The sequence below is a fragment of the Eretmochelys imbricata genome, chromosome 15 (genome assembly GCF_965152235.1).
Source record: "Eretmochelys imbricata isolate rEreImb1 chromosome 15, rEreImb1.hap1, whole genome shotgun sequence".
NCBI lineage: Eukaryota > Metazoa > Chordata > Testudines > Cheloniidae > Eretmochelys > Eretmochelys imbricata.
The window spans coordinates 33,354,052-33,380,975 of NC_135586.1; the positions used below are offsets into that span (position 1 = coordinate 33,354,052).

The 26,924-nt window shown below is 47.7% G+C and overlaps 1 long non-coding RNA gene across 1 annotated transcript; it reads right to left on the reverse strand.

Annotated features, from left to right (window-relative positions):
* Window positions 1-934: 934 nt before the first annotated feature.
* Window positions 935-26,368, reverse strand: LOC144275615 (uncharacterized). Its single transcript, XR_013348055.1, has 6 exons — window positions 25,737-26,368; window positions 23,894-23,987; window positions 4,131-4,187; window positions 3,911-4,007; window positions 2,434-2,604; window positions 935-1,582 (listed from the first exon to the last, which is right to left on the reverse strand). It is a non-coding gene; the product is annotated as an uncharacterized LOC144275615 (long non-coding RNA).
* Window positions 26,369-26,924: the final 556 nt, after the last annotated feature.

A 26,924-nucleotide genomic window follows, 5' to 3' on the forward strand; every position in this document is an offset into this window, starting at 1 on the left:
AGGTAAGATCCTGAACACCACTCCCCCCAGCACCCTCCAATCACAAGCTCCTTTGTGCTGGGTAAAAGTGCTGGGGTGGTGTACATGGGCACGAAAAGCCCTGTAACTGTCTGGGGGAAGATTCCTCCAGCTCAGTCCTGGTAGACGACATTGTAAAGTTGTCTTCTGGGAATCTCTCACAAGCCCTAGGAGATGGGGTGTGGCTATGGGCAAAATAGGCTTGTCAGGAATGGGGCCAGAGCACACAGTGCTCCAGAGATCCAGGCAGTGCTATGGCCCAAAGTGGAATCTGATGCCCCTGTTGAAACTTAGGACATCCTCAGCTTCCCCTTGGGGTGGTAGAAACAGAACATGTGACAGTGTGTATTTTATTCCACCACTCGGTACTATGGTGGCTCTAACACATGAGAGCGTGTGCGGTGCAGCCCACTGCACATATTTCTATGCCTTGTCCATAATGTGAATCTCATCTCTGTAGACACTGCTGCTACTTGACTCATTTGGATTCAAATCAATGTCCATAAAAGCTTTGGGGCAGGGAACCATCTTTTCTTTCATGTTCGTACAGTGGCCAACACAACCATAGCACAGATCTTGATCAGTATGTCCGTGTGCCATTGCAGTGCTGATAATAATCAGGAATAATAATAATAACAAACAAGCATAAAACACAACACAGGCAAGTCACCCAATTTCCTCTTGGACTAAGGCACTTCCACTTCCATAACGTGTAGCAGTAACGCTATTAGAAAGACTATAGACAGAACAATAACAGGAGTGTGGCAGTACAAAAAGGCTTTAGATCATGTAGGTGAATGGTGATCCCTGCTGTTCCTCACCAGGAAGGAGTTGCAAAGAGACACCAGAACTGAATGGAAATCTGCGGTTTAATGTGGGATGCAGTATTTTAATGGCATATTCCATCCTTGCAAAATTAGAGTTGCTCACTCACTTAGGAAAGTACTTCCTTTTTCAACATGAGCTCAGTAACGCGCCGAGCCATGGAATGGCTTTCCCCCTTCTCTGTATATTTTTTCTGGCGTTTGCATGACCATTTCTGAATATGTTGAGGGACACTGTTCAGCTGGGTGTGCAGTCCTGTGGCATGCCCTCTTCCCCCTAGAAATGTCATTTGATGGAGTGGGTGTATAAACACCACACTGGTTAATCAGGGTTAACAGGAGCCTGAGCCCAGTTAGGCCATAGTGTGGCACCTGGAGGGGTGTTAGGCGTTACTGGTGATCAAACCCAACTGGGTCTTCATGAAAGAAGAAGCACAAGGCAGTGGAAAAAGGGGTAGGGAAGAAACCTGTGTGAGAGAGGCTTGATTTCAGAGCTAGTGGGTCCTGAGCTCGAAAGAAGTCTGGGAGGCTAGGGGCTGCAAAGTCTAGGATGATAGGCATGTTTTCTTTAGTTGTGAGGAGCTAGAGGCAATGAAGCACAAAAGGCAGTAATAGTAAAGCTTAAGGGGTGCTTGGATTGAAGTTTGGGGGACTGTGGAGAGGTGCTGTAGGAAGGGTAGGCTCCTGTGGCGGCCCCTGAGGAGGGAGTTTCCAGGGAGGAAGCTCTGTGAGGCAGATCTCTGAAATAAAAGCAAGAAGGAATTTTGCAGGCATCAGGCTGAGTCCCAGTAGGAAACCCTGCAGAAGGAGGCTGTGGGCCCTTGAGAGTTCTTTGAATGGTCTACACTGAAGATCCTGGCTGAGGATCTATGGGTCCTAATAACCCCTAGCCAGAGAAGCGGAAGACACTGGAACTTCAAGCATTGTTTTATGTAAACTTGGGAGTGGAGTACCCTGAAAGGTGTGTGGAACTAAAACATGACCTGGCTGGACTCTGGAGGGCTGAGTCATGAGAAGAAGTGACTCATCACAGAACTAGCACAACTGTTGGCGAGGGGTGCTGGAGACAAAGGTGCTGCTACACCCTACCCAACCATGAGGGCATGCATCTGCAGTAAACCCAGTCTTTTACACATCACGAATCAAACACTGGTGGTAACTAGAGAACATCTGAAATTTGGGGGTTAAAATGCAGTTGCTGACACACTGAGCTCCAACATTGTTAGTGGCTGCAGCTATAATCTCTTAATGTGGATTTAATTTGTCAAGTGATAAGACGATTCAGCCATCCCAATGATAAACCACCAAAATAATCACAGTCGCATCAGCAGTATTTCTGTTTTAAATTAGAGAAGCTAGTCTCCAAGTCTTGCCAAGAAAACAAAGAGCTTCTGGGGGTAGGTGCTGACCACTGACCTTGCTATGCTTAATCTGTTGACATTTGGCTTTCCCATTGAAGAGATTTCTAGGATGCTGTATGTAGGGATTCCATTATAGGTCCCGCGTCATTTAAAATGAAGACTGGAGACCTTAGTGTGGAGGACTGGGTTGCTCAGAAAAGTTAGTGGAACACAGAGTTTTAATCTCTCACCTGTTGGTCTGAGGCCAGGCCAGGCCAGTGGTGGTGAAAAGCCATCCCACATGATGGCCATTTGCTGCCCCTTACTGTATGTGACCTGAATTTCCAGGCTGGAAGGATTACTTCTTAGTGGACAGATGTCCGCACCATAGTTGGTACAAATTGGTCCTCCTTGCTGTCATCCTGAAATTAAAGGACACGGGCTGTGAGATACAGAGACTGAAACCTCCTTTTAGACACTATTACTGCATTGAATTACCTATTTGGGGGGCAAGAGTGGTTGTCTCACTTTTTCTTGTGTAAGCAGTGTCAGGATGAGCTCCGCCCTGACATCTGGTGGTGAGGTGTGGTAAGTTGTGGAAAAGAACTTCAGGGGCTGATCTCATTTGCATAGGCACACCCACCTCGCCTAGAATGAGGCCATAGCTGCCCAAATGGTCACTTTGGCTGCTGTGGGATCCCCAGTGTCTCTGTTATTGGGGCAGGAAGAATAAATTGTTATTACCCTGATTATGGGAACTGTGCTTGGAACTGTACTTGGCCTTTTGTTATGATGGAGGGACTCACCGTCAACTAAGTAGCACTCACTAGGCAAGGTCATGGGTTCCAAAACTGTGTGAATTGGGAGAGGCTGGGGGCAAGTATTAATACTTGGTGATATGGGCCTGTTGGTGAGGGCCTTATGTGTTAATTGCACTTCCTCCTCTCTCTACTGTGGAATATCAGGGCTAATTTTGATTTCATTAGAAGTCTAGTTACAGGCTGCTGAGCTCACTTTAGGCTAATAGTGCACAAGCACTGGGGCTCCCCTACTACAAGCTGAATTCACCAAAGAGCTGAACTGACTAAAAGCTGAAATCACTGAGTGTTGTGTTAAGTAGTGGGGGAGCCTGAAGATATATTGTGGAGCAGTTTGCGGGACGGCTGGAGTGCCTTGTGGACAGGCTGGTGGAGCAGTTCATAGGATGGCGGGAGCTGCTGGTGGGACATGGAGCAGTTTGTGGGACGGCAGGAGCTGCTTGTGGGCCGCAGAGGGGTGCTGAGCAAAGCAGTTCGTGGGGCGGCTGGCGGAGCGGAGCCCTACGGAGCTGTGGGGCAGTCAGCTTCAGATCATGTAAGGTGCCTCTTACCCCCGCCCCCATCTCCACCCAGGTTGGGAGGTAAAGCTCTGCAGATAAACTTTCGAACTCTGGGGCTGCCCTGACCAGGGACAGAGACTTTTGGGTCATTAGACTTGTGCTTTGGTGTATCAGAGGATGGAGATAGCTATGAAACTCATCAGCAATATGTATCCCGACTAAGAGAAAAGCTGCGGGATGCTTATCGCTTAGCTACCGCTGCGGCTCGGAAGAACGCAGACCGCAACAAACATCGATATGATGTTAGAGTGCGTTCGCAGGAGCTCCAGCCGGGGGACAGAGTCCTGCTGCGAAATTTGGGTATTGCTGGCAAACACAAGATAGCTGACAGAGGGAAGGCAATACCTTACCTGGTGATGGAAAAGCTGGGAGATCTGCCGGTCTACAAGATCAAACCTGAAGACGGTCCAGGGCAAATAAAGACAGTGCACAGAAACCTCTTGCTCCCTGTGGGGGAATTGGTAAGCATCCCTTATGAGATGGGCCACAACAGGGCAGTCGAGCAGAACAGAGGTGCTAGACCAAAGCCGCCATCCAACACAGACAGCGGGCCCCGTGCAGCTAACTTACCCCTATTCTGCACATCTGAGAGTGAGTCTGAGGAGGAAGACACAACCCTGGTGTATCCTGGGATGGAGACAAGATTTCAGTCTCGATCAGCTGAACCAAACGAGAGTTTTCCCTCTTCCACCCTAAACCCCATGGCGGAATTATTTAGGCCCATTTCTGACACCCCTGTGCTGCTGATGGGACCCCCGTGTGATGACACACACAGGTTATTGGACAGTGGAGACACACAGGCAGAGGATGTCCTAGGCACCTTGGACCCTCCAGTGTTAGAATTAGGAGTGCAGGGGCCTAAGCCAGTAGCCAAGGGACCCTCAAAGGAAGCCTGTTCATCCGTCACTCAAGAGGATGTTCCCCCTACCTCGGCAACAGAGATTCTCAATAGATGAGACAGGGTGATAAGACCAGTGAAACGGTTAACTTATGATGCACCTGGGGTGACTAGTGAGGAGCCAATACATTTAGCACACAGGCTTGTGGAAGCTAAAGTGGGCTTCCTGAGGCCCTTTGGAGGAAACCAATGAGTTGGTATAAAGGGAGTGTGATTTGTCGGGATGACAAATTCTCCTCTGGGGGGAGGATGTAAGCAGTGTCAGGATGAGCTCCGCCCTGACATCTGGTGGTGAGGTGTGGTAAGCTGTGGAAAAGAACTTCAGGGGCCGATCTCATTTGCATAGGCACACCCACCCCGCCTAGAATGAGGCCATAGCTGCCCAAATGGTCACTTTGGCTGCCGTGGGATCCCCAGTGTCTCTGTTATTGGGGCAGGAAGAATAAATTGTTATTACCCTGATTATGGGAACTGTGCTTGGAACTGTACTTGGCCTTTTGTTATGATGGAGGGACTCACCATCAACTAAGTAGCACTTGCTAGGCAAGGGTCATGGGTTCCAAAACTGTGTGAATTGGGAGAGGCTGGGGACAAGTATTAATACTTGGTGGTATGGGTCTGTTGGTGAGGGTCTTATGTGTTAATTGCATTTCCTCCTCTCTCTACTGTGGAATATCAGGGCTAATTTTGATTTCATTAGAAGTCTAGTTACAGGCTGCTGAGCTCACTTTGGGCTGAAGCAGTTTGTGGGGCGGCTGGTGGAGTGGAGTGGAGCCCTATGGAGCTGTGGGGCAGTCAGCTTCAGATCATGTAAGGTGCCTCTTACCCCTGCCCCCATCTCCACCCAGGTTGGGAGGTAAAGCTTTGCAGATAAACTTTCGAACTCTGGGGCTGCCCTGACCAGGGACAGAGACTTTTGGGTCATTGGACTTTTGGGACTTTGGGTGATTTGGGGTTGCTGGACTCAAGAACCAAAGGGGAAGGGCATGCCCCCATTTGCTTGGGGTGGGTTTTTTTTTTGCTCATGGGTTGTGTTATGAATCCTGTTGGTGGTGTTTCCCCAACATAATGCCACATTGTTTCTCTCTGTTATTAAAAGGCTTTTTGCTACACTCAGACTAAGTGCTTGCGAGAGGAGAAGTATTGCCTCTTGGAGGCGCCCAGCAGGGGTGGTATATATTTGTCTCAGGTCACTGGGTGGGGGCTCGAGCCGGTTTGCAGTGTGTTATTGGAATGGATCCCCTAGATATTGAACCCGGCCCTTGTTGCTGCCAACTCTGATGGGCAGAAGGGTTACACTTGTACCCTGGCATCTTCAGCTGCTGTCTTTCCAGCTGAGAATTGAGCTAGGAAGTAGAATTCCCAGAACTGGTGGGCTAATGACATAGAAGTAAGTAACACTGATCATTCTCTTTCACACACGTAATTATCTTTTTCCTGGGAAACTACAGCAGTTTGGCTTGTTTTTGCTAGAGGAATCGGATTAAACTTAGACTGTAAACTTTCTCTCTAATAGAGAATTGAAAGTAGTTGAGTTCTCACTCTCCATGTCTCCCATTGTTCATTGTTGTTCAGACCCACTCTTGTCTATTACAGAGTAGGTGATTAATTGCATTCATTTCTGCTTCACAGAAGCCCAAGTTCGTCACTACTCCTGAATTTCACAGAAAGCTCAGTGGAAACAGCAGCACTGAAACCTTTGTCTGTCTAGCAGCAAGAGGGTTAACACTCAATGATTCAGCAATCTGAGGTTCGCATGGCAACAATAATTAGGGAGGCTATTAAACAGTAACTACTAAAGTTAGCTTTGAATCTCCAGGACCAGATAACTGCATCTCACAGTTCTTTGGCCAGTTCTTTAAAAACGTTTAGCTATTGAGGGTGAAATTTAACACATCTCAAATACTGAGGAGGTTCCAGAAGACTGGAAAAAAGCTAATGTATCAATATTTAAAAAGAAGAATAACTGGAATGACCCAAGTATTTATAACCAGTTGGCTTGACATTGATTCTGGGGAAAATCATTGAATGGCTGATATGGGAATGCCACCAATAAAGAATGTAAGGATTGTAACATAATTATTGCCAGTCAGTAGGATTTTATGGAGAATAGGTCTTATCAGACAATCTTTATTATTTTTGGAGGATATTGCTGGTTTGGCTGACTTAACATTAGATTTCTCTAAGGCATTTGTCTCCCCAGTTCCTCACCTAGAATGGGGCACCACTGCTCACAAGTGCCCTGGAGACTTGTCTTCAGTCTGTTTAATCAGTTCCTCTGGCTCAGCTCCCTGAATTGCTGCAGAAAGAAGATGGCTAGGCTAGATTCATAGCCTTCAGAAGGTACATCATCCTGCAGCCAGGATGTGATTAACAGGTCACAGAGACGTACTCTCAATGGCTGTGGTCCATCTAGCTCACTAAAAACAGAAGTGAGGACATGGCAGCATGGACTGCATGAGTGTAACCCTTCCTCCAGGTGGTGCCAGCAGCAACCAGGGCTGGGTTCAATATCTAGGGGTTCCTTTCCATCCATACAGCATAGAACTGACTCGAGCCCCCACCCAGTAACCTGGGAAAATTACACACCACCCCGGGCACCTCTGAGAGGCAATACTTCCCCACTCGCAAGCACAGTCTGAGTGTAGAAAAGAAACTTTTAATAAAAGGAGGGAAGTGATTAAAAGTGTTAATTTGGGAAAACACAGCAAACAGGATTCATAAACATAAACCATGAGCAAAAGACCTACCCCCACGTAAGTTGGGCATTGTCCTTTTCCCCTCAGATTCTTAAGTCCAGCAACGTAAAAGTCCCTTTAACGTGCCCATCCCTTCACTGCAACCCATTCTCAGTTGCTATCCTTGGTCAGTGCAGATTCAGAGTTCACCTACCACCCTGGGTGAAAGTACTGAGGCACCTTACTCGCTCCATGGCCTCTCTCTGCCAGCCACCCTACTGGTCGTTCACTGCGCCGCTCCGCCAGCCGCTCGCTGAGCCACCTGGCCACCCCACCAGTTGCTCACTGTGCCACCTGGCCGCCCTGCCAGCCACTTACTCTGCTTGCTGCCTCACCATCTGCTCATTCACCAGCCAACTGTCAGTCACCTGCCTCGACCTCTGCACATCAGTCTCTTAGTGATTTTCAGCTCTTTCCAGGCTGGGCAGAAACACTGCCCCATCACAACTGACTTTTAGCTCTGATTGAACATTTTAAAATAACAAAAAGGCTCCTAATGAAGCCCATTTAGTTCTTTCTTTAAAGAGTGGGAAGGAACAGGTTAAACCAGCCCAGGAAGAACCCTTGGTGAAGTTGTGCTACCTCCTAGCTGTGCTACACCTGTCCCCTCTCCTTCCAATCTTAATGCTTCATAGAAATCTATGAAATTTTTGGAAATCTTTCCTTGGTATCTGAAGCTACTTTGAGCTCAGATACTATGGTGATGACAGGTTTCAGAGCAGCAGCCGTGTTAGTCTGTATTTGCAAAAAGAAAAGGAGTACTTGTGGCACCTTAGAGACTAACCAATTTATTTGAGCATAAGCTTTCGTGAGCTACAGCTCTCTTCATCGGATGCATACTGTGGAAACTGCATTTGTGGAAACTGGATTTGTGCTGGAAATGGCCCACCTTGATTATCATACACATAGTAAAGAGAGTGGTCACTTTAGATAAGCTAGTACCAGCAGGAGAGTGGGGTGGGAGGAGGTATTGTTTCATGGTCTCTGTGTATATAAATCTCTCCACTGTATTTTCCATGGTATGCATCCGATGAAGTGAGCTGTAGCTCACGAAAGCTCATGCTCAAATAACTTGGTTAGTCTCTAAGGTGCCACAAGAACTCCTTTTCTTTTTATGGTGATGAGTGCATAATAAATACATAGATTAAGATGTAAAGCTGTCCAGAGTGCATAGCTGCTTGCCCAACATCTTACAGTGAGCTGACCACATTCCAACTGCTCTGTACCCTGACCCCAGCCACAAATTGTCACTTTTCACAATCTGCACCAACTGGGAAGCAACTCTGCCTGTTCTATGTGACAAAGTTGTGTTTAATTTAAAGGTTCATCTCTACTGCACGCTGCTTTCAGCAGTAGGTCTAGGTAGCAGTGTAGCTGGTGAGGCTTGGCTTAGAGAAGTAAAGGAAGTGTTGGGGGGGTATATGAGCATGTACCCTGCATGTCTCTATTTGCCCAAGCTGTGCGTCACCAACTATTCTGCTAATTTTAACGGTGTAGTGTCTTGCTGACTGTCCACCTGCTGGAGCCTTTCCCTGCAAAGGGGGAAGGCAGCTGGGAAAGGCTGAGCAGTGAAAAGCAGGCTGTGCCCATTCTGATTCGTAGCTGTACCTGTCAGTGACTGGCTCTGGCAGAGAGGGGGCAGTGGGAAAGGTTCGGCTCCCTTGCTGCCTCCCTTGTGCAGCATGTCAGTGAAAGGCTCTGGCAGTGTGGAAGCAGCCTGCTTTTCATCGTGACATGTAGCTACATGGACGCTACGCACTGCTGCCAATGGTGTAGAGTGCAGATGTAGCCTAATATCTAACATGATTCTAGTACTACCCATTGCAAAGGCTCTTTCAGTACTGTAGAAACTACAGGGATTTCTTTACTAATACTTTAATATAGCTGAGTGGCTGCTGCAAGCCATCCCAGATTCCGTGTAAGTAATCCCACACACCAGGGGAATGAAGGGGAAATGAAGAATTCTGCCTGGTGTCTTCGGCCCTCCTGGGTTGGGTACAACTCTTTTTAGGAGGCCAACAGGTGTTGCAATGGTAGTGTGCAAAAGTGTGGTCCTATGCTGCAGGTCTGGCATGAGAGAGAGAGAGAGAGGTGAGTATTTCTATCTGAATCTCTGTGAATGGCTTCGGGCTCAAGGTCTCCACAGTATAGTAAGAAATACTACTTTTTTTTCTTAAAGATGGAGAGACTGGGAGCATGCACAGGATGCACAAGCAGAGTTGACCTTAAGATTTATCGCACTCCAAACAGGATCTTGGACTTGGTATATGCAGCCTGCAGTACCAGGCATATGGTAGATGTTTAATGCCGGTTTGACACTATAAATGCTTGTGCTAAAATTTACATTTGTCTATTGACCACCTTCACTTGTTTATTGAAGACCACTTCAATTTAATTTGTCCAAATGACTAAGTTCTTGACTGCTGAGCCTCAAGCTGTTCCTTTTTGTGCTTCTTAGGACTCTTCCTATGCACCAGAACATGAGGGGATGCTATTAGATACATGTAAGTGTAGATTCACTCAATGATCCACTTCTAGGATTTCATTTTCTATGGGTTTCCAATGTGATTATTCCCTGTGGGGCAGAAAATGCACTTACTAGAGAGGAACCACTGCCTGCTTGTCTAACTGGGGGTGCTGGAATAAAGGTTGCTATAACATAAAATCACTCAAGGATGTTGCAGAACTTCTCTCAAGTGTACTGTAATTCTGGTCAACACCTTAAAATGGACCCCAAGGGCCCAGATAATGGTGTCTTTTGATAGTGTGATGAATGTTCAAATATCTCCTAAAATTGAGAGCCTGGCCAATAGATCTTATGGTATTTTTCACAGGAAACTGGGTGTTAGCCTAATTAACCTGCTGAAATTCCAGTTTGAGGAATTGCATTTTGCCAACCTAAATTCCCTCTTCCAGATTAAACTGTGCTATACAGTGCTGATATGTGGCAGTTAAACTACCATGTTCTTCCCCAAGGGTGGCTACATTTCACTCGTGGGGATAAGGATTCCTATGTACGCACACTGTGCAGAATGAGTAAAGTCTGTACTGTTCTTTTGGCTCCACATCTGTGGAATAACTTTTATAAAAAAATGGCTATTAAAGGGAGATATGATGGTGTATAAAATCATGAATGGTGTAGAGAAAGTGCATAAGGAAGTGTTGTTTACTCCTTTACGCAAGAACTAGAAGTCACCCAATGAAACGTTAGGCAGCAGGCTTAAAACTAAAGGAAGTGCTTCAACATACAACACAAAATCAACATGTGAAACTTGTTGCCAAGGGATGTTGTGAAGGCCAAAAGTATAACTGGGTTCAAAATAGCTATTGGCCAAAATAGCTATTGGCCAAGCTCTGACGGCCAGGGATAGATGGATCACTCAGTAATTGTCTTGTTCTGTTTATTCCCTCTGAAGCACCTGGCACTGGCCGCTGCTGGAAGACAGGGTGCTGGGTGAGATGGACCATTAGTCTGACCCAGTACAGCTATTCTTATGTTCTTATCAAGGCTGGTAACTAACCCTCTGTCCTTGCAATACCACCAGGAAGAGCTTATTTCTAAAATCATAGACTGTCTGCATGTCTAAACAAAGAGACAGAGACATTCTCCCCTTTGGAAGGCTTACTTCAGAACTGTAGAGGCCAGAAATTTAGCTTAATTTTAGCTTAATACTAAAAAATGAAGGTTCTTCAGAAGCTGATAGAATCAGCCACTAGACCGGGGCGGGCAAACTACGGCCCAGGCGGGCAAACTACGGCCCTCGAGCTTCCACCAGGGAGTGGGGTCGGGGGCTTGCTATGCTTCACACGGCTCCCAGAAGCAGTGGCATGTCCCCACTCCAGCTCCTACATGTAGGGACAGCCAAGGGGCTCCGCATGCTGCCCCCCGCCACAGCTCCCATTGACCGGGAACTGTGGCCCATGGGAGCTGCAGGGGTGGCACCTGTGGACAGGGCGGTGCACAGAACGACTTGGCCATGCCTCCCTGTAGGAGCTGGAGGGGGGACATGCTGCTGCTTCTGGGAGACGCTTGAGGTAAGCACTGCCCGGAGCCTGCACCCTGATCCCCTCCTGCACCTCTACCCCCTACCCCAGCCCTGATCCCCATCCCTCCCTCCAAACCCCTCAATCCCAGCCCAGAGCACGCTTCTGTACCCCCAACCCCTAGCCTTCACACCATCCTGCACCCCAACCCCCAATTTTGTGAGCATTCATGGCCCACCATACAATTTCCATACCCAGATGTGGCCCTCAGGACAAAGGTTTGCCCACCCCTACTCTAGACTCACCAGGGGAAGTTCACCTCACCAGTTGCAAGTGGGACTTTTCAAGGACTGCTTGAATAGCTGATTAAGTTCTCAATCTTGTCACTTCCAATGCCCTTGATCACTTTGTTTCTGAATTCCTCTGCTGCTTCAGGACTAAGATAGCAACACAGCGGGGAGCTCACGTCTTAATGCCAGGTGATAGAAGGAGAAACAATCTCAACACCACTTATGCCATACAACCTACGAGTACACTTGAGCCTTTGTGAGCAGCATATACAAACGTACTGCTGACCAGCAGGGGGAGCTGGTTGCCATATTCTGAAGTACCAAACCTTGTGATCAGTAGCGCTGGTCTAACTGATGCTCACTGGGCAAGCTAATGGTTTGGCAACATGTCATGTTATAGACCAGAATAATAACTGCTTTTCCTTGTTATCTGAGCAACCAGATTTTCTTCTTTCTGCAAAGAGATGAACTAGCCCTGCAAGGTTTGACTGAGTCGATAGTTAAGCACGAGCAAATGGAAATTCCAGATTCCCTTGAATCTAGAAGAATTTTTAACCTGGTTCATAGTCAAGTTTGGCAACAACTTTCCTTATTTCCTTTATCATGGTCAATTTTAGGGTGATGTGCTGCAAAAGTCTATTACATTTAAATTAAAACTGCAATCAGAGTGAAAGTCTTACTCCTCCTCTGGAGTCTTGATAAAATATGTTCTAATTATTGTAAAATTGAGAATTTAAAATAACATCATATCAGTATAAGAATAGTAGATTGTCAGGAAGCACAGAAAGGCTTGTGTGTTCTTTTAACAATTTTTTTTTGTTAGAAATCATTTGAGTAAAAATGTGCTACACCTTTAGAAATAAGTTTGTTTGCCACAATATCAGCTACTAGACTTCATCTTTATGTAGTATACATTTTCATATTTCCATGTACTGGAGAAATATAGGGTAATGAATGTTGTCAGTCAATATAAAGGCAACTTTCTGGAAAGGCTAAAGAAATTTGAACTGCATTTCCATTATGTAAGATAGGGGAAACAAAAGAAGTCTTGAGTTTTTGTGCTTGGAATAACAAAGTGACCTGAAGAAGAGCTCTGTGTAAGCTAGAAAGTTTGTCTTTTTCACCAACAGAATTTGGTCCAACAAAAGATATTACTTCACCCACCTTGTGTCTCTCATATCCTGGGACCAATATGGTTATACTACATTGCAAGCAAATTATTTTGTTTTTAAAAATGCTAACTAGACATTTCCATAGTCCTCAATGTGGAATGTGATTTGCTAATTTTGAACCATGGAACTCTTTGCCAGAGGATGTTGTGGAGGCCAAGACTATAACAGGGTTCAAAAAAGAACTAGATAAGTTCATGGAGGATAGGTCCATCTATGGCTATTAGCTAGGATGGGCAGGGATGTTGTCCCTAGCCTCTGTTTGCCAAAAGCTAGGAATGGACAACAGGGAATGGAAGCCATGTCCCCCCCCACCCCAAAGTGCTGTTTTGTGGCAGCAAGCACTGGGAGCTAGGGGGAGGAGTGGGATACGGTGCACTCAGGGGAGGAGGCAGAGTGGACGTGAGCTGGGGCGGGGAGACGGAGCGGGGAGCTGCCGGTGGGTGCAGAGCACCCACCAATTTTTCCCCATGGGTACTCCAGCCCTGGAGCACCCATGGAGTCGGCACCTATGGCTATGTCAGGACCCAGTGTCCAACTTGGTGACCAGATACTAAGAACACCTCAGATATATCCTTACAGAGATTGCCCTTTCCCTGGTACTGGGACCATTGCAGTCAGTTGGAGGGAGTTCATTCCTGGCCAGAAGTACTCTCTGGCCTTCCCAGAAAGCCAGGAAAGGAGATCCCCTTCATTAGGGCACTACAGTCCTTGAGGAGACGTAAGTGCTTAGAGCTGCTTGGGCCTGTGAAGCCAAAGAAAGGGAAAGCTTCCACATCATCACAGTCCTCCATGCAAGCCTCTTCATCTGCAGAGGCTAGCCCTTCTGGTTCTGAAGGCAAAGCATGCCTTTCAGCTCCTTGATACCACTTCTGAAGCCAGGGAAAAAAAACAGTTGTATTTGGACTTCTGCTAGCTATCAGTCAAGGAACCTCTTCCTCTGTCTCCGGGCAAGGACCCAAGATCGCAAGATCACAGATGGGTGTTGCAGCTGAACCTCATAGCCTGGTTCCTTGGTCACTAGATCCTGAGGAAATACATCATTCAGAAGCAGCCCTCTACAAGGGCTACTTAACTTAGTAAGTAAAAATGGCTATCTGGGGAACTAGCCAAGGTGTCACCTATGCAGGTCGTAAATCAAAAGATCTTGGACTTGTTACATCTAAAAAATCAGGTCTGGTGGTCGGCCCCACCACAGTACACTTGGGCACAATCTCAGCAATCCACTCTCCGATCACAGGGAGCTCGTTTTCCCTAATCCAATGACTTCCAGATTCCACTTATTAGGGACCTTGCCCCACAATGGGATTTGCATTTTGTGTTATCAGCTGCTTTGGATCCAACTTCTACTCATGGTCACATCTTTCAGCAAAAGTGGTATCTGTAGTAGCCATCCCATCCATGAAGGGCACAGAAGAACTGCATGCCCTAGTAATGGACTCTCTATACATTGTTTTTTTCTGAAAGGTAGAGCTTGGCAGCATTCTGAGTTCCTCTCCAAGCAGTATCTGATTTTGCATCTCAGCCAGTCTGTACATTCACCAGTTCTGACTAAGCCACACGCTCATAAAGACAAACAAAAAAGTATTACTCTGGCTGTATTACTCTGGTTATTAGCTGAACCCTACCTCTTTATCTAGACAGAACAAACCCCGTTTGGGTCTCTTCCTAACTATTTGTCTCATAGGCAGATTGAATGAGGGGGCATTCCGTATCAGCACAACAGCTGCCCAAATGGATCATCAGCTGCATCGTGTGTTGCAATGACAAGAGTGTTACCCTCCCTCTGGAAAAGTTGTGGTCTGCACATTCAACCAGAGCTCACTCAGCATCCATGGTGTTTGTTGCAAAGCAGCAACATGTTCCAATGGTCACATCTTTGCTAGATGTTATATGGTTACTAACACATTGGGGAAGATGCTAATATGAGGAAAGAATTCTGCAGTCTCTCTTCAGACGAGATTCCTAGCCCCTCCTCGACTGGAAACTGCTTGGGTTGGGTGTCACCTAGTGTAACAGGTGTCCCTAGCCTCTGTTTGCCAGAAACTGGGAATGGGCAAGAGAGGATGGATCACCTGATGATTACCTGTTCATTCCCTCTGGGGCACATGGCATTGGCCACTGTCGGATGACAGGATACTGGGCTAGATGGACCTTTGGTCTGACCCAGCATGGCCATTCTTATGTATGTAATCACTTAAAGCCGAGAGAATGGTTACTCACCTTTTGTAACTGTTCATTGCGATGTCCATATCCATTACATGGGCCAACGGTCCATGTGCAGGAACTGAAGGGGTTTGGGGCAGCCCCACCCTAGGTAACCTTGGTGAGGAGCACCAGGGCACATTGCCCCTTTGGTATTGCTAAGGAAAACTCTCCGGCACAGGTGCATGAGACATGTGCCCAGGGTAATGGACACATGCAACACATCTCAAAGAACAGTTATGAAAGGTGAGTAACTGTTTTCTCTCTGTCTAGCGCTACTTACTAAGGGTTGGTCTACATTAACGCTGTAAGTCGACCTAAGTTACATAACTGAAGTCGAGTTAACTTAGATCAACTTGCAGCAGTGTCTACACAGCGCTGTGTCAACGGAAACACTCTCCTGCTGACTTAACTTCCGCCTTGCGGGGAGCTGGAGTACAGACGTCAATGGGAGAGCGCTCTACCATCAACTTTGCAGGTCTTCACCAGACCCGGTAAATCAGCACTGCTGCATCAATCGGAGCAGTTCCAATCTAGCCGTAAGTATAGAGAAGCTCCAAGTGTTCTTACATGTTGCCCCCTTTTCTCTTAACAAGGCGGCCTTCTTCTTCTTTTTAGCATATGCGCAACATGCCTCAGGTGGCATTCGACCAGAATTCATCACCAAATTTGTTCCACTGGTTGGATCATTTGCTTCCCTGGCAAGGGCTAGGTCTTGACAGGGAGCGTAATATGAATGTTGATCCATGCCCCCACAAGAAGGCATTTGTATTTATTTTATCTAAGGTGGGGTCACCAACCTGTGGCTCTGGAGCTGCATGCGGCTCTTCAGAGGTTAACATGCGGCTCCTTACCTAGGCACTAATTCTGGGGCTGGAGCTACGGATGCTAACTTTCCAATGTGCTGGGGGGGTGTTCACTGCTCAACCCCCTGCTCTGCCCCAAGCCCTGTCCTCACTCCACCCGTTCCCTCAAGGCCCCTGCCCCTTAGCCTGCCATGCCCTTGCTCCTCCTCCCTCCCCCCAGCCTCCTGCACAGGTGAAACAGCTGACTGCGGTGGGCAGGGGGAGTAGGTGCTGATTGTTGGGGGCTGCCGGCAGAAGGGAGGCACTAGGGACTGGGGAGTGCATGGGGAGCTGCTGACATATTACTGTGGCTCTTTGGCAATGTACATTGGTAAATTCTGGCTCCTTCTCAGGCTCAGGTTGGCCACCCCTGATCTAAGGTTTACTGCAGCTTTCCACAGAACTTAAACTTATTCACATTATCAGTATTGATATGAAATGATACTAATCATCTTAGTTTCCTGTTTAATTTTGAGCTGAGACTCGAACTCTTCTAGCATTATTGTTGGATACTGCAGCACAAATATGCCAGGATGTACATAAACTCCTGGGCACCATGTCACAGACAGTGTTTATTCTTAACTATAAATGTTGCTGCCTGTGTGTCTACTTGGAACATTATGGGTAAATTTCTAAAGTGGGGTGTGGGATCTTAACCCCTTAAAATCAATGGTAGCTGGTACTGGTTGGCTCTTAAGTGATGCAAACTGAAGTGCTTCTTAACTGTGCAACTTGCATTAGATAGGACTGTTCCCTGCCCTGACGATCTTACAGTTAAAGTAGGCAACATAGACTAAAGGCATGAGGGGTGGCAGAAGGATGCAATACAATCTAAAAAAGTCATCTAATTACACACATGCAAATTAAGGTTACACTATCAACTGCTCAACAGTTAGGAAATATCAGAATCAAGGTTGCCCATGCAACCTTAATTTGGCTCCCTTGTGAATGTGGATTATTACATTGCTCTCCCAGCAAATGTCAGGGTGATTGAAGTCCCCCATTAGAACCAGGGCATGAGTTCTGGAAACTTCAGTTAATTGTCCGAAGAAAGCCTTGTCTACCTCTTCCTTTTGGTCTGGTGGTCTATAGCTCATGCCCACTGTGACATCACCCTTGTTGCTCTCGCTTCTAAACTTAACCCAAAGACTCTCAACAGGTTTTTCTCCAGTTTCATATTGGAGCTCTGCGCAATCATGCTGCTCTCTTACACACAGTGCAACTCCCCCAACTTTCCTCCCTTTACCCATCCATGACAGTGCTCCAGTCATGTGAGCTACCCCACCAAGTCTCTGTTATTCCAATCACATCATAGTTCTTTGACTGTGCCAGGACTTCCAATTCTTCCTGCTTGTTTCCCAGGCTTCTGGCGTTCATGTACATGCACCTAAGATAACTAGCTGAGTGCCCTGCTTTCTCAGTATGAATCAGGTGCCCCCCCCTTGCACCCTCCTCCTTGTGTTTCCTCCCAGTATCCCACTTCCCCACTTACCTCAGGGCTTAGATCACCATCTTGGCAATTGCTTCCTTGGTTAAGAGCTTCTAAGTAGGTAGTGGCATAATTGGTTCTAAATGTGGCTTGTGTTCCACATTCAACATGTTTGATATAGTTAATAACCATAGCAGGTTATGATGTACCATGAGTGTCAGTGGTCTAGGCTGTCACATGGTGATCTTGTAATCAGCTAACATTCATTATTTTGCTGTATAGAAAAGACTTCCCAATTGGGTTGCCTGTTACCTAACTCTTTTCTCAGGGTGGTGTCCCAGAAAGTATCCCCACATTTGCTGCTGTCTGGGCCTTCTCTCCCCTGCTAAGGCAGAGTGCAGATAGCTCATCTTTTTGGAGAATGCACTGATCATAAACGAGACTAGGTTGCAAGGTTAGCACTCTTCCTGTCCCCAAAAAACATAGCCACTTTTTCACAACACAGACACATGGACTTAACTGGGTCACATGAATATCATGAACTGGTTACAAAACATGCAGTAGTGTAGACTGGATCTTCGAACATGACAAAGTGTGGATTTAATAAAGTAAGCTGCTCACAATCAATTTAATTAGCAATCATATTGCAACTAAAAAGGGCTTTCACATCACTGCCTTTCACATGCAAATTAGTAAACATTCCATGCATTAACAACTTATTTCTGGGAGGCTCTCTAGGGTGGAAGTCTCTACTGGGAAGGGATATCCCTAGAGTTCTCAAACCCCCTGTAGTTTGGAGTGCATTCTGCACTGCTACTGATTCAGGCTTTATCCCCCAATTAAGGTTGTCTTCTGCAGACAAGAATTAGTTGCTTGGTGGGGGTGAGGAAGGGAGGAGGAGAGACTCTTCCCTTACTCCTCTCTTCTTCTTCCCTCCTTAAAAGCAGGAGAGAGAGACTTTGGAGGAAGGAAGCTGAGCTGCTCAGAAGCAGATGCCTCTTGGGGTTGGGAGAGTAGCTAAGACCATCACATTTGTCACAGGGCAGAGGAAGGAGGAGAGCAGGCCTTGAGCAGCCTCACTCCTCATAGGCTGGCACACTTTGCATCCTTCAAACAATGGCTTATTGGAGGGAAAGAGAAGAGAAGCTGCTGCTGCTCCTACTGAAAGCCTTTTAGGTTCCAGAAGAGCAGGTAAGGCAGCGGAGTCCTGTTAGAGTTGGCCTAAACTAGTTAAACCTGGGGAAGAGGGAAGAAGCAGCAGGATTAATTGAATTTGGCAGATTGCTTGAGTATGGACTATTTCCTACCTCCCCACACCAACTCAGGTGTTCCACCTGCTGGTCATTTGTCATGTATTGGTAAATTTGAAGATTGAGAGGTAGGGATGTCCCTTTCCATTATTTATTGGAGGGACGTGAAGGGATCCTATATGTGTCTGAGTTGATCATATAATCAGAATATATCAACCTAGAGATCAAATATCTAATCACCCTTCAGGTAACAACTACACACACCAAGAAATCTCTAGATGCCAAGCGCACTTTTTGGCATTGTATAAATAAAAATAGTGCAGTACATGTACCAAGAAGGGGTAAAATGCCATCAAAAGAAATTAGTCTTTCATTTGAATTTCTAAGTGTGAAAATTACATATAAGTCAATCGTTCAAGGTGTATCAAATTAGAATGGTATTTACTTAACTTGTGGCTATAGTCTGAAAAGTGACCATAAATGTAGCTTCATGGGATTCCATGATTCTGTCATGCCTACCTAGCTAGCCTCTTATAAGGCACGTACTATCTGAGCATATATCTATAAACAATGAGCCTGAAAAATGAAATCCAGCTTGTAAACTAAGCAGATGCTAGCACTACAGACTGCAGTGGGATGTGGAAGTCAGCTGAGTTCTTGTTAGGGTGACCAGATGTCCTGATTTTATAGGGACAGTCCCGATTTTTGGGTCTTTTTCTTATGTAGGCTCCAATTACCCCCCACCCCCTGTCCCGATTTTTCACATTTGCTGTCTGGTCATCCTAGTTCTTGTTGGCTTGTGCATCATCAACCATAATCAAGTTCCAGTTGCAGTATTTTTAACTATTGTGTTGATGACTCTTCACCTCAGTTAGAATTCAGCTCACTCAAGAGTCAGATATCTATGACAATGTTTTTAGAGGCATCTTATAAATGCCTAATCACCATATAAAGCTTGGATACTATGGTGATGGGCACAGTACAAGAATCTAGATGGATGGGCACTGAACAGTGACTTACCAGTGCTAACATGACTAAATCCCATTAAAATCTTTGTTTAGTTAAGCAACCTTGTGCCACTCTGAATACAACGAAGGGGTTCTTTGAGTGATTGCACATGTCCATTCACTGTATGTGACTGTGCGCCTCATGCAGTTATCGGAGAACTTTTTCCATCAATTGTACCTGTTGGGGCAGTTCTAGTGCCTACAACATCTGTGCACCACCGTGTGCCCGTATAAGAGGGTGAAGCCGCCCCGACCCCCCTCAGTTCCTTCTTATCGCCAGTGATGGTTGTTGGAACGCTTCCATCCAGTATTGCGATGGCAAGTTTATTTTCCTCTCTCTTTGTATATAGCTTGTTTTCTCATTTAGTACTTAGTAGTTAATTAGATATAGCGTAGCATTAATATTAGGTTTTAGTTGTTTGGGTCCCTTTTGGACCAAGTTTGATTACTTGATACTGGGACTGGAGCCATTTCTGGCTCGCTGGGATTCAAGTCCTGCTGGTCGTGTGCCAGAACGATGCTGGTCCATGACCCACATCCCAGCTGCCTGAGACGTCTGGGGGAGTCCCACACCAAGTGACAAAGGTCACATTTGCAGATGATTTAAGCCTTGCTCAAAAAGAGGCAGAACAGTGAGATCTGTCTCCTTATGGAGGTGCTCCCTGGGAGCCGTTGGGTTCAGGGTGCACTCCAAGTGCAGCACTACTGATGCAGCATGTGCCTCCTGAGATGTCTTTAGCACCACATTCTCTGTCTCCGATGCTGAAGAGGAGACAGATCTGCCAAGGACACGGTACCTTGTCCAGCAAGATCTTCATAACCGAGGCAGGACAAAAGCAAGATGTCTGGGAGAGATTCCGAGGGGGAGCGTTCCCCACAGTATGCCTCTGCCACAATAGGGGATGCATCTACTGCAGAACCTGTGCCGTGTCTGCCAAAGCTAGCCCCTGAAGTTTCTATTGGTCAGACCCAAGACCCAATCCTGACACCAGCAATGCCAAAAGCATATGCTGTGGCCAGAGAATTACTTAACCTCTCAACACCAATGTCCCTGGTGATGGAGGAAGGGTTCCAGCCAGTGCAGTGTCTAGTGGCTATGCCAGCTCCGCAAGATCATGCGTTACCGATGCTGCTCCTGGTGCCTCGGAGGTCAGTCCACTCCAGGGGCAAGCTGCTGTTAATATCCCTGGCACTGCTGCCTCTGGGTTCACTTATCTGTCTCCTGTCCACCTGGGTTCTGCTCCTCCGTTACCATAGGATTCAGCCATCTTTGTCGGATTTGGAAGTGGAGTCTTTTGTGTCTCATACCAGAAAAGAACCTTACACCTTCCATCAGAACCCCGGATGTCCCAGCAGTGGACATGTCACAAGGGAAAGGGCATGCATAACCCTGGGACCACAGTCAACAGGTCTGTCCACCGAGGGGTGTCCCTGCCTGTGCTAGGACTTTTCCTCACCTGTCTGAGTCTATTTCCCCAAGGATGCATCAAGATCATTGGCATCACAGGCAACGTTCTCTGATGCCTGGTACTGAGCAACTTGAAATTGCTCAGACAGTTCCTACACTGCAAGTGGCAAACCAGCCATTGCCTCAGCATCCTGGTGTGTCGTTTTCCTTATCACCAGATGAGGCTGTAGAGATGGCGAGCAATTCTCCATCACCAGAGGATAACAGTGCTCACCAAGAACTGCTTAAAAAGGTGGCCTCAGTTTTAGACGTTCACGTGGAATCGGTCCATAAGAAATCTCCCAAGCTAGTGGATACTTTAGCTTCTGTGAGACCCACCAGAGTGGTACTTCCAAGGTAATGAAGCAATTCTAGAACCGGTTAAAACACTTTGACAGACCCCTTCTTCCCTCCCGCCTACAGCGAAACAGGCACAGAGGAGCTACTGTGTCCCTTCTAAGGGCTTCAAACCCCTCTACTCTCACGCACCCCCAGGCCCTTTGGTGGTGGCATCAGCTCATGAGCAGGAGAATGAGGGTCACCAAGCATTGACGCTGAAGAGTAAGGAATCAGAGAGGCTGGACCTGTTTGGTCATAAACTTATACAACAGACACTCTGCAGCCAAGAATTGTTAACTGGCAAGCCCTCCTAAATTGCTATGATTTTACCCTATGAGAAAACATCCTGAAGTTTAAAGACACGCTACCAGAGGATTCCAGGCAGGCGCTGGCTCAGGATAGAGGAGGGTAAGCGGGGGTGCAAGGATAGCTCTTCAAGACAGTTAGGATGTGGCAGACTCAGTAGCTTGTTCCATGACATCTGCTATTTCTATGAGGAGAAGTTCATGGCTGCAATCTTCTGGTCTCCCTCCTGAAGTACAGCAGACCATCTAGGATTTGCCATTTGAGGGTCCATCCCTCTTTTCAGAAAAGATGGACAATAGGTGGCATAGCTTACAAGAATCCAGGGCAACACTGAAGTCCCTTGGAATTTACACACTGGCAATGAAGAGGAAGCAATTCTGGCCCCAGAAGGCTCACAGATATCAGAGCTTTATACCTCAGGCCCAAGACCTGCCAAAAAAAGAGGGACAAGAATTATAGAAAGTGTCCACCACCTCTCTGTCTGCAACAGCAGGTTCCTCTCAATCAATGGTCCAGTCTAAACATGCATTTCTGACAGGCTTGTCAATACTTTAGATGAATCTGTTTCTACCCTTACCTTTGCCTATTGTCTTTCCTGCTTCCTCTGTGCTTCGACTCATGTCACATCGGTTCGGTGGATCCTAAGCATGGTGGATGTGGGATATTGACTTCAGTTTGTTTCTATCCCCCTCCTTCTCCATCCTTCTTCAAGGACCACTCTCACAACACCGTTTTACAGCAGGTTTAATCTCTCCTTCCAGTGGGTGCAATAGAGGAAGTTCCTCAATTTCTCAGTGGGAACCATTTTTAATCCTGCTATTTCCTTATTCCCAAAACAAAAGGGGGTCTCAGAGCTATTTTAGATCTAAGGGAGTTTAAAAAGTACCTGAAGAAAATGAAGATCCCCAGGGTTATCCTAGCTGCCATCATTCCTTCCCTGAACAGGGCTACTGGTATGCTGCCCTCGACTTAAAGGATGGTTACTTCCATATAGTGATCCCTCTAGACCACCGCAAGTTCATCAAGTTCCTAGCAAATGAAACACATTACCAATTTACACTACTTCCATTTGGTCTGTCAGCAGCAGCCCCTTGCGTTTTCACAATGTGCAAGGTAAGGCAGTTGTGTATCTAAGAGGATTGGGAATCCATGCATTCCCCTTCTGGATGATTGGTTGGTGACAGGCTGGATGCACTCTCAAGTGCTGTCCAGTGTGGGTATAATTCAGTCCACCCTCAATGCACTGAGTCTCTTACTCAGTCAAGTCAGATCAATTCTAAAAACCTGTGCAAGAATAGTTTATCAGAGCACTCCTGGATGCCATACAAACCAGAGCATTTCTGCCCCAGTCAAAGTTCCAAATGCTCTGAGACCTGGTACTGGATCTAAAAGCACATCCCATGACTACAGTGCATGCTTGCCTCAGACTTCTGGGGCACATGGTAGCAGGTACCTACATGACGTAACTCACCTGATTATGCTGCAGGAAACTTCAAGGATGCCCCCTTTTGTCATTGTCCAGACAGAGAAATTTGTGTTCCAGAGGTAATTTTGTCCTCTCTGGACCAGTGGACAGACCCTCAGACCCTTTATGCAGGAGTTCCCTTAGTTTCTCTGCAACCAATGCTTACGTGGGTCATGGATACCTCGTCCCTGGGTTGGGGGGCACATATTGGAACCCTGCAAACTCAAGGGTAGTAGTCCTTGCAGGAGCTGAGGACTCATATTAAGGTCAGGGAACTACGTGCTATCGGTCTAGTTTGCTCTGCCTTCCAGCCACATATTCTGGGGAAAAAATCTATCAGTGTTAAAGCACAATATAGCAACTATGATTTATGTAAACAGACAGGGAGGGGCACGTTCCTCCCAGCTGTGCCAGAAGGATACCTCCCAGGAGAGCAGAACACACCAGTAGATCACCTGAGCAGGTCTTTGTCCCCTCGCCATGAATGGTCACTAGGTCCAGATGTCGCTAGGCTCATCTTCCAGCTCTGGGGAAACTTCCCACATGGACCTGTTTGCAACAAATGCCTCCTGTTCTGCTGCTGAGGGAGTTCCAGCCCTGGGTCTTTGACAGATGCTTTCCAGCTATCACGGATGAACTCCCTGCTGAATGCCTTTCCTCTGATTCCATTACTACCTAGAGTCCTATTCAAGATCAAGCACAAACATGCTTGCTTCATTCTAAGAGCAGCAGCATGGCCTCGACAACGCTGGTTCTTGAACCTATTAGTGAGGCCTTCTACCTCCCCCATTAGATTCAGATGTAATTTTTCAGACCATTGCAGTCTACTCAACCCCAACCTACAGGCCCTCCATTTAATAGTGTGGAAACTTCCCAGCTAACGCCACTAGAAAGGAGTTGCTCAAAAGACGTTCAGAAGGTGCTTCAGAACAGGAGAAAGCCTTCAACAAGGTGTACTTACCTGGCCAAATGGAAACATTTTTCTACCTGGTCTCAGCAGAGAAGTGTCTCTTCAGTGCAGGCTTCCATTAACCAGACTGGATTATCTGTTGCACCTAAAACAGCAAGGCCTGACTGTTAGCTCTACTGAAGTATACGATTTCAGCGCCACTACCCACTGGAGGGTAGTAGATCACTTTTTCTCCCAACCCCACAACTATCAGATTTCTAAAAGGGTTGGACAGATGATACCCTCTAGTACAAGAGCCTGTTCCCCATGGGATTTAAATCGTGTACTAACAAAATTAATGGGGACTTCCTTTGAACCTCTTGCGCCATGCTTCCTCCTCCACCTCTCTATGGCATTCTGGTTGGTTTCAGTAACCTCAGTAAGGAGAGTGAGTGAACTGAGACCCTTGGTTTCAGAATCTCCTTTTACAGTTTTGCATAAGGATAAAGTCTACCTTTGTCCTCACCCAAAATTCTTGACAAAGGTAGTTTCCAATTTCCATGTTAATCTGGCAATTTATTTATCAACATTTTTCCTGAAACATGCATCCAACGAAGTGGGCATTCACCCACAAAAGCTCATGCTCCAATTCGTCTGTTAGTCTATAAGGTGCCACAGGACTCTCTGCCGTTTTCCCTGAAGCCTCACATGCATATGGATGAACAGAAGCTTCATTTGGTGGATGTGAGGAGAGCATTGGTCTTCTACATGGATTGCACCAGCTCTTTTTAGATCCTCAAAAAGTTATTTGTTGTGATGCTGGACAAGGTGACAGGCAAACAGGTTTCCACTCAGAGGATTTCCTCTTGCATTTATTTGTGCTACCAGTTAGCGAATAGCATGTCACCCCCAGACTATTGGCTCATTTGATTAGAGCACAGGCAGCTTTTCTAGCACAAGCACCTGCTGAAAACCTTTCCAAAGCACCAACCAGGTCACCGGTACACACTTCTGCTGCTCAGTATACCACTTCCCATCAGTCCAGGAACTATGCTCGTTTTGGGTGGGTTGTTCTACAATCACTGTTCAGATAGACTCTGAGCCTGCCTCCATGTTAATCTGCTTGTGAGTCACCTACAGTGGAACAGACATGTGCAATCACTTGAAGGGAAAACAGTTACCCGTTAGGATGGAAGAATCCAATGCACCGCTACAGTCTAGGGACCGAAAGGCTAGGCAGCAGTTCTGCAGAGAAGGACCTAAGGGTGACAGTGGACGAGAAGCTGGATATGAGTCAACAGTGTGCCCTTGTTGGCAAGAAGGCCAATGGCATTTTGGGGCATTGCCAGCAGATCGAGGGACGTGATCGTTCCCCTCTATTCGACATTGGTGAGGCCTCATCTGGAGTACTGTGTCCAGTTTTGGGCCCCACACTACAAGAAGGATGTGGAAAAATTGGAGAGAGTCCAGCGAAGGGCAACAAAAATGATTAGGGGTCTGGAACACATGACTTATGAGGAGAGGCTGAGGGAACTGGGATTGTTTAGTCTGCAGAAGAGAAGAGTGAGGGGGATTTGATAGCTGCTTTTAACTACCTGAAAGGGGGTTCCAAAGAGGATGGATCTAGACTATTCTCAGTGATAGCAGATGACAGGACAAGGAGTAATAGTCTCAAGTTGCAGAGGGGAAGATTTAGGTTGGATATTAGGAAAAACTTTTTCACAAGGAGGGTGGTGAAACACTGGAATGCGTTACCTAGGGAGGTGGTGGAATCCCCTTCCTTAGAAGTTTTTAAGGTCAGGCTTGACAAAGTCCTGGCTGGGATGATTTAGTTGGGATTGGTTCTGCTCTGGGCAGGGGGTTGGACTAGATGACCTCCAGAGGTCCCTTCCAACTCTGTTATTCTATGACCTACCTTTCCAAAGTGTTGTTCTTTGAAATGTCCATTCCACAAGCTACCTTCCTTCCCCTCTCTAGTGGAGTCTTAGACTGCTGGCAGTGGCAAGCAGTGCCCCTCCGGCCCAGACAGGTACGGCTTGGGGAAAGGTTCTCTCTCGACTGCCCGAAACAGGTACATGCCTACAGTGTGGACATGTGCAACCCCTCCGAAAGAACAGCTGCTAGGGGAAGGTAGGTAACAGTCTTTTTGGTAAGAAGCAGCCCATTTGAGCAGTCAGTTTTCAGACTAAAACCTACAAGAACTATTACTTTGCTTTCCCTTATGGGCCCTCTCCTGCTCCCCGAGTGCCCTGGGAGTAGCTCTCTGCCGCACTGCACTACTTCACACTTCTCAGAAAAACTCGGGCTCTGACCGGGAAGCCGGGAAAGGCCAAGCGTCCAGGCCTGACCCTGCACGTGGTCGAGACAGTCAGGAGCCTCCCGTGCCTGGAGCGGAGCCGGGCTGGGGCCAGCGGGAGGGCCCCTCTCCGCGCCCCTCCCCGGAGAGCCCGGCTCGGCAGCAGCGGTGACCTTTTAACGAGTCCGGGCTCCTGCCGCAGGCCCCGGCTGAGGCACCGTAAAGTAATGGGCTTTCCACCCACTACGGGGTCCGCGAGCCCGGCGCTCTGCGCCCCGGGGGCCCCGCCAGTGCTGCCCGGCCCGGCCAGGCCCAGCCCGCCCGGGCGCTGCCCGGCCTGGCCCGGCCCAGCCCAGCCCAGCCCGCCTGGGTGCTGCACGGCCCGGCCCGGCCCAGCCCGCCTGGGTGCTGCACGGCCCGGCCCGGCCCGGCCCGGCCCAGCCCAGCCCGCCTGGGTGCTGCACGGCCCGGCCCAACCCAGCCCAGCCGCCCTGGTGCTGCCCGGCCCGTGACTGCCCAGCTGCTGCTTAGCCCAGCCCGCCCTGGTGCTTCCCGGCCCAGCCCGGCCCGTGACCGCCCAGCTGCTGCTTAGCCCGGCCGGCCCAGCCTGGCCCGCCCTGGTGCTGCCCGGCCCGGCCCAACCCAGCCGGGTGCTGTGTGGCCCGGCCCGGCCCGGCCCGGCCCAGCTCAGGCCAGCCCAGCCCGGCCGCCCTGGTGCTGCCCGGCCCGTGACTGCCCAGCTACTGCTGCTTAGCTCGGCCCGGCCCGGCCCGGCCCGCCCTGGTGCTGCCCGGCCCGGCCCGGCCC